Here is an 8834-nt window from a genome sequence, read left to right on the forward strand (position 1 = left end):
TCCTGCTTGAGTTCCAGTCCTGCATCCTTTGGTGATCAACAGCAGTATGGAAATGTAAGCTGAATAAACCCTTTCCTCCCCAACTTGCTTCTTGGTCATTATGTTTGTGCAGGAAGAGATACCCTGACTGAGACATACCTGTATTCAGATGGAGGCTTACCTAAAATGGCTAGGAAGCTCCCGTCAAATGGCATACAAGAGATATACTTGGAAATATGAAAAGTCCATATTTATCCTTAAATCTCCCTGACAATGTTTTTGCGATTCTTGACAAATTAACCTATATGTGTAGTGGGTTGGCCCAGTGCTGCTTGTATTCTAATGTAAATCCAGGGTCCCCGGAGATGAGAGAATCCACCTAAGATGCTGAGTGACCTTGCCCCCAAGTTATTTCTAATCGGTAAATAAAGATGCCGACAGCCAATAGCTGAGCAGAAGAGACAGAGTTGAGGTTTCAGGAGCTTGGGAGAGAGGAGGAGCACAAGGAAGAAGGTGCAGAGGAGGAGAGAGGAGCTGCCATGGGTTAAGAGTCAAGAAAGTCTGGCCCTGAGGGCTGTCCAATTGGAGCTAAGAGCAGCCCAGATGGAACATAGTAAATAGTAAGTAACTGTGTCCCAGGGTTATCGATAAGAAAGTAGATTCTAACAGCATGGAGGGTAGGCAGCTACCCAGCTATTGTGCTGCTTAAGGTTTGTTGCAAATATAAAGGCTGTGAGTGTATCTCTCATTTGGAAATATAAGTTGTCTAAGGCAGGATAGAAACTCCAGGTCAGGGTTCTAAAGTAATTTCTACAACATGCATTCAGCGTTTTCTGCTTTGTTTTCCCATCCTCACATTGGTATATGGTGGTTTCACAAGAAAGGTGGCTAGGGTTAAATACAGTCTTGGGCCCTCTATCCCTTATTCAAAGTGTTTTCACCCAGGAATACAGCAAAAACCCATAATAGTTTCAGATTTTTTGTAAAAAGTAACAGTACATATGACATACACTATATAATAGGTCCATATGGGTCTGAGGCTGAAGCCTAAAAGTGTACCCCAACCTTTAGGCAGTAAACAGAAGTATTAAAAGCTACAAACAGCTGAAGGTCATCTCAGGGTCTGCTGCCAAGTATGTTCAGATCAGGGATGAGTTACAAGGAACCTTTCCATTTTCAAAGAGTTTCTGAATTTTAGAACTGTGCATAAAGAGTCTTCGAACTCTGGTCTGGGAGAGCATTATTCTCTCTGCAGAAAGACACACCCCTTTCCTCCTGATGAAGGATAAGACATGCACCCTTGCTCTCTTTTGAACATGCCCCTTCCCTCCTGCACATTTTTGGTGAAGCAGGGGAAGCCTTTGGACACCAAATACAGAGCAGAACCTAGGGTGCAAGAAAACAAGACTCCAGTTGGGGTCAGGTAGGATCCAAAGTCAAAGCTACACTGCAGGTAGGAAAGGACTCCCGTGATGTCTGGCTCCTCTTTAAACTACACACTAGTCCATGTGCACACATATATATTCACACACACATACACATACACACACTCACACACACATTCACACACATACACTCACACACACATTCACACACACACTCACACACACACTCATATGCACATTCACACATTCACACACACATTCACACACACACATGCACACACACAGGTACAATTACCATCCTAGAGCCCTTATGACTCAGTTAAGGACTAAATCAGAAGCAAGGAACTGGTGAAAGATGATAGCAGAAAGTCAATTTGGGTAAAATTTACTATTTGCCCTTTAACTCCTAAACTTGACAAGAATTTCATCACAGAAGACATTCAACCATCCAGCATAAAACTGTGCACAGTAGAGGGGACACCAGGCAGAAGGTTAAGTAGCTTCAAAGTGCTTCTTTACATTTGAGATTTGACATTTCCAGGCGGGGCTTCCCTTATTCTTTATTTCCCATCTGATCTTATAATTACCACTCTGTGCAATAAGTGGAGATAAAACCTTTGCGTAGCACTGCAGGAGGTGGGGGAGAGCAGAACCATTTGTCAATCCAATTTATCCACCACTTGTTTCCTACCCCACACTTCAGGACCTGTCCTAAGGGAGTGCAAGGACACCTGTGTCTTCAGAAGCAAGGTATGCATTCCCAGACTGCATGGCAAAACACAGGCCAAGGTCAGGGTGCACTCATGTTCTGAGCAGCTGGCTGAGCAGTCAGGACCTGACTGAAGGAAACTGGGTCTCACCCTTGGATGTATTTGATGTTGTTTGGGCGAAAATTTGGAGAAAGCAGTCAGTGCGTTCATTCTGACTCTGGTTTCTGGTGACGGCTACAAGCTTTTGATGCTGGCTGTGTAGCCTTAAGCTGGTTATTTAGTTCTGATACTGTTTCTTTGCACTTAAGTCCAGATAACAGGAATTGCTTCATAGGATTGCCAGGAACATTGAAATAAGCTCTGAGAAGAAGTCCACAGTGGGTGCCACAGCCCACGGTGTATGTCTCTATATACATCGGTGAGTGTAAGCATAGCCCACAGTGTGTGTCTCTATATACATAGCTAAGTGTGAGCCTAGCCCATAGTGGGGGCCTCTGCATCATTGCTGAGTGTGAGCATAGCCCACAGTGGGGACCTCTGCATCCATCATTAAGTATGAGCAGAGTCCAGAGTGGGGGAGGGGCCTCTGCATCCATCACTAAGTGTAAGAAGAGCACACAGTAGGGGCATACAATGAGTGGCTTTGTATCCACCACTGAATGTGAGCAGAGAGCATAGTGGGCCTCTGCATCCATCCCAAAATGTAACCCCAAAATGCATCAGAATGCCATTTGTGCTCTACAGAATGCCACCCCACCTGAAAGGAGTTATAACCAAAAGACTGAAGAGCCTAAGCTGGACTCTTGTCTTTCTGAAGAGAAACAAGTATGAAAGGAAAGTACATTCCACACAAACAAGCCAATGTTGTCATGCAAATCACAAAGGAAGTCACTTGACCCATTGTTCCCATCCTGCCATTCAGCCTGAGACACGTCAATGATAAACATGAAGGCAAGAGAGAAAGTTCTGGAAAACATAGAACCCATCTTTAAATCAAGTGTGGTACTCCTAAAACAACTCTCATCTCCAACCTTACAATGCCTCGTGCCTGCCTGTCTGCAGAACCAGTCTGTGGTCCTCCCTCTGCTTTGTCCTCTGTGGAGACCAGAAAAGAGTGACCTCGTCAATGCAGAATGTGCCACTGCTCCAAATCTCCATAACCCAGAGTTCCAGAGAGCCAGAGAAGGAGACACCTGATCCTTCCAACAGCTGAAGAACTGTGCCTTGCACCTTAGATGCCGTGTTCTGGGGATCTGTGCGGTCCAACAGAAATCTTCCTTGGCTGCCTAAAGAGAGAGACTGAGTCTCATCTAGGTGACTGGCAAGGGAGACACATGCTGTTCCCACATGTGTTCACACCGTTCAGGCATTCAGCTGGGGGCAGTCCCATCAGTAAGAACATATCCAAGCAAGCATCATAGAACCCGCCTGGGGCTGTGGCCCCGCAGCCAACAATCTGACTGGGGATGAATGAGATCGCTCCTCGCAGAGTTCCAAGCTGGAAGGAATCGTTAGAACGGTGGCTATTATTTCTCTGCAGAAAAAGAGACTCAGTCGGGGGTCATTCTAAAAGAGCCTTTGCAGAGACATCTGTTCTGGTGGCATCTCCACTCAAGCAAGTATGCAGTGCTCTCGTTTCCAGTGAAACTGATCAACGGGTGTTTGCATGCAGAACAGTGCATTTTCATAGCAAATGCCCGGCATGTTTGCAAATACTAAATGAGAGCTGATTCGGGTGGGGTGGGCTGGTGAGTGTGTCCTGTCAATGTTGATCTAATGGCCTTCTTGTGAAGCTGCAGGCCAAGCTGAGGTGACCGGAGGGACTCTAATGAAACTGATAATATCTCTTGCTTGGCTAGAAGATGACTCACCAGCCAGAGACTCATTAGCACAGGGTCACCCGGGGAACTGAGAGGTTCCTTTCAGAACAGGAGGTACAGATATCCAGCACACTGCTTGCATTTCAATGACTCTCTTTCACGGAGGAGAAGCTGGTTTAGCTAAACCAGGAATGCACATCCTCCAAAAAGAAGAGTGATTGCTGCTAATTAGGGATAATTTTAAGACGCTCAAACAAAACGCAGGTGGAATTCTTTCATTTCATTTGCTTTTGAGTTAGTTCTGAAGTGCTGGCTGCTGTCCAACAAGTATCTACAGTTCCTATGAATACATAAGGGTCCAGGGCTTCAGCACGAAGTCCAGCTGAGCAGTCAGTGGTCACCTTAGTAACGTCAGTGTCCTGGCTGTGTTTATGTACAACTCTCATGGTGTCAGATACACCAGCCAGAGAACTGTACTGATGATAAAAGACAAAACTGGCCTTTTGCTGGTAGAAGTGAGTGGCTCTCTGGCCTAAGTAGAGCCAGCTGTCTAGGGCAGTTCACTCTCATCATGTGATAGACACTAACATTTGGGGATCATCCTCCTTCAATGACGTGGTGTCTCGGTTTTCCCTCCCATCTTTTTTTTTTTTTAAAGATTTATTTATTTATTATATGTAAGTACACTGTAGCTGTTTTCAGACACTCCAGAAGAGGGCATCAGATCTTGTCACGGATGGTTATGAGCCACCATGTGGTTGCTGGGATTTGAACTCTGGACCTTTGGAAGAGCAGTCGGGTGCTCTTACCCACTGAGCCATCTCACCAGCCCTTTCCCTCCCATCTTGATTTCAGGTTTTTCTTCCCAGCTATGCTTTCTCTATCTGGTTACTGCCTACATTTCATGTACTTCCTTTGCCTTATATGTTATCCGTCCCCATTTCTCTACTGATGAGTCTCCTTTCTACCCTTCATCTTTCCCATTCATCCAGATCCATCCTTTCCCAAGCTCAGATGCCACAGGGCCAAGAGGCTGCCCAAAGCACAATTTGATATATGGTCTCACAATGAGTACCTAACCTTTTTCTTTTATGTTTGAAAGATCTTATTAATTAGGGGGAGGGGCAGGGTATATGTTATGAGTACCAAAAGAGGCAGATCTCTGGTGTAACGATATATTCTGACCTGCCCAATGAGGGTGCTTAGAACAGAACTTGGGTCCTGTGCAGAAGCAGCACCACACACTCTTGCTTACTGTTTGCTTTGTTTTATTCTTGTTTTTTATTGGTCTATTTGTTTTCTAAAAAGAGAGAGAAGGAAGTTGTGGAGTTAGATGGTCAAGGAGGTTGGAAAGATCTAAGAGGAAATAAGGGAAGGGAAAGCATGATCAGAATAGATAGTAGGAAAATATTATTTTCAGAGAGAGAGAGAGACAGAGACAGAGACAGAGACAGAGACAGAGACACACACAGAGAGATGTCTTTCTTGGCACAGTCCTTGTCCCAGTAGTTACAAGGTACTAAGTGACCTGTTCTATCCGTGCCTTCAGTCTGTTGAATTAGGAAAAAAATAAAGATAAAAGTAATTGAGAGGAAAGGAGGAGGGGCAAGAACAACAACCGTGGTGGGGGAGGTCATGTAGGTAGACGGTAGATGACAGACAGATAGTAGATAGATTGTAGGTAGAGGATTGATGATGGATGGATAGATAGACAGACACTCACTAGCATCCACAGCTCTAAAAAGGTGAACACTCTCTGTGCCCTCCTCTGATCTACCTGAACTCAGACTACCACCCAGGTAAAGCAGTGGGCACCATCCTCTCTTTGACATATCATAAACACAACCCGCCCTATTTCCCACACTCACTTTCTCCAGTAAACCCATTTCTGCCTCCATTTGCTTAGAAATTAGTATCAGATGCAAAATGGTTTTTCTGTAATTATTCCTAAGTAGTATTTCTATTGTACACAGTGGGAAAATTACCTTCCTCATATTTTCCAATGCAGGCAAATGATACAACATGAATCCCCTCTTAAGTGTCTTACCAGCAATGTTCTGAATGATTGCTGCACTAGCGTTTTTCTGAGTACTTATCACTGGTCATGTTTGTCTAAGGTAGTCACTTCCCAGAGGAGACATTAGAATGTCACACAGAAGCCATAGTTTGTTCATTCCATAGCAATAAAAACATTTTCTCTTAAAAATAGCTCTAATGTTTAAAGCAACTTTCCCATCAGAGTAGGAGAACCAATTAAGAGTTGTCATGATCTAAGCAAAAGGAAGGATTTTAGTCCCTGAAATTTCATGTTTTGAAGACTTACTGCCCAAATTTATATATTGAATGGCATTTGCCATTGGGATCCCAGGTAGTGATTAGGGTTGAGGACCTCAGAGTGGGACCTCCTAATAGTATTTGTGGCTTTATAAAATTGAGTGAGCACACTAGCCTCACCTCACCATGCCAGGATAATAATACATTTACAGTATGAAGTAGCAATAAAATAATTTATGGTGGGGGTCATCCCAGCATGAGGAACTGTATTAAAGGATTGCAGTATTAAGAGTGTTGAGAACCACTGGACTAAGCAAACTTCTATTCTTAGTGCATTACAGTAACAGGAATTTCCATAGCAACTGGAAACAGAATAGGACAGTAAGAGATGCTTACAGCAATGGAATTATTCTGTATTGGACTATATCAGTGTCAATACCCTATTTATGATGTTATCATTAAGCTTTCCAAGACATACTGTTAGAGGAACTAAATAAAGGGTAAATCATGAGATCTTAGTATTTTTTCCTTTTATTTTCTTTTTTAATTAATTAATTATTTTATTTATTTATTTACATCCAAAATGTTGCCCTCCTTCAACATCTCCCCTTGTAGGGATGGTGCCTGCCCATGGGATGGATCCCAAGTTGGGCCTCTCACTGGCCAGCCATTCCTTCAGTCTCAGCTCCATTTTTGTCCAAGCATTTCTTTTAGACAGAATTATTCAAACACAGATGATGAATACTTAATCAATTTCAAAAATAAAATGTGGAGAAATGAGAAATGAGAAACATTCAACACTAAATGAAATATTTGAAAGCATAGAATGGCCAGGCAGTGGTAGCACATGCCTTTAATCCCAGCACTTGGGAGGCAGAGGCAGGTGGATTTCTGAGTATATAAATTTATATATAAATATTTCACAAAACATAGGACCAGATAAGAGCTGAGATGGACAGTGAAACTTGAGTCATTAGTTTTATAGCAAATCTAGTTGACTGGGGTTGCATCTAATTTTTCCTTGGCATCTGGCTCTTGGGGACACTCAGAACTTGCTTAGGGAAAAAGAAAAGATCAAGTGGCTCCCCATAAAAAGAGCCAAGGGTGAATAAATCAGACGTTTCTTAGCCTTATATTTAAAAGGTGATTTGATTCCTTCCATCTAGATGGCAAGCACTCCGGGTTGTCCTCTGAGGACTGGCCTCACTTGCTATTTTTGTCTGCGTCCCTGAACTGGGCATCAGAGGGATTTACAGGCTATGATCACCAGGTCTAAGCACAAGGAAGCTGAGAATCTGGTCATCTGCTATTTGCAACCAGATTAGATAAATCCTCCAAGGAACGTGTGTTTTCATTTCAACGTTGAATCACAAAAGAACCAAAGAAACAGTTAAAGTGAAAACCGGAAGGTCAGTTTCAAGATCTAGGCAGAAGGATAAAGGCCTAGCTTCAGCTAAAAGCCTTTTCTCCCCAGAGAATGCATGCCATCAGGAAGCCTGCCCATTACCAGACTTATCCTTCCTAGCACTGAAAACATTAAGGAGCATGTTACCCATACAAGTCCTCTAGACACAGAGGATTCTAAACCCTTGAACCATTATTTCTTAAGCCCACTTCCTAATTTCCTGCCTGCTGCCCTGATTAATTACTCATGCCCCAGGTGTAGTGAAATGGTGCATCCACCTACCTAACATCTGCTTCTGCATGTTCCTCCAGATGTGTCATTCAAATGCCTCCAGGTCCCCCTTGATCTACAAGGGCATCCCAGATGTACAAAAATAGGAACTTCACATCCTCTTCTCTACCGAAGAGCCACAGCTAATTAATTAAGAAATTAATTAATTAATTAACTCACTAGCCTAGCTTCTCTCTTTAGCTTTTAGCTTTGACTTGACTTAAGACTTTGCTGCTGGCCGGGGCTCCTGACAGAATGGGGAGTCTCTATTCAATCTGGGAACACGAGGCACTTGTGAGCACCAGTGGACACACAGAATGCTCACTAATGTGCCCTCGAGAATCCAGTGGTGGATAAGCTATTGTGGGGCATTGGGTATCACAGCTCCTGCAATTGGGAGTAAGAAATCTTACAAAGTGCAAGGTCAGAGAGCAAAATAAAAAGGTATATATAGGATAAGGCCAAAGCCTTGGAGACTCCTTTCACTTCCAGGGGAGCACAAATCCCCTCGTGTACTACAAAGATGTTAACTGGATATTAATCCCAGAAGGAAGAAAGCCAACTGCATGTCCTTGCCGTCTTTCTTTTGAGTGTCACAATGCCTCTCTCCTGGGACAGAGCTGATGGAATGGTCATTTCTGTCATTTCTGCAGGGGTCACTGGGAGTTCACTGCAACTGCAGCTCTCCAGCTCAAGGCAGCGAGATCTGGATCTCAATGATGTTCCTAAGATGATGAGATCATCCTGGATGCCAGTCAGCTGATTAAAAATAATCACATTCCATTTTTAGAGAACTTGAGTATTTTGTGGGGATGGGAAGTCTAAATTTTTTATATGATTGTCTCATTCTCATTATCCTGGAGATGGAAAGAAAGCTACATATGTCCAGCTTAGCTGGAGGTAGTATGATGCTGGCTGCTTCTCTCTCTTTCTCTCTCTCTCTCTCTCTCTCTCTCTCTCTCTCTCTCTCTCTCTCTCTCTCTCTCTCTCT

The sequence above is a fragment of the Mus pahari genome, chromosome 7 (assembly GCF_900095145.1).
Source record: "Mus pahari chromosome 7, PAHARI_EIJ_v1.1, whole genome shotgun sequence".
NCBI classification, from domain to species: domain Eukaryota; kingdom Metazoa; phylum Chordata; class Mammalia; order Rodentia; family Muridae; genus Mus; species Mus pahari.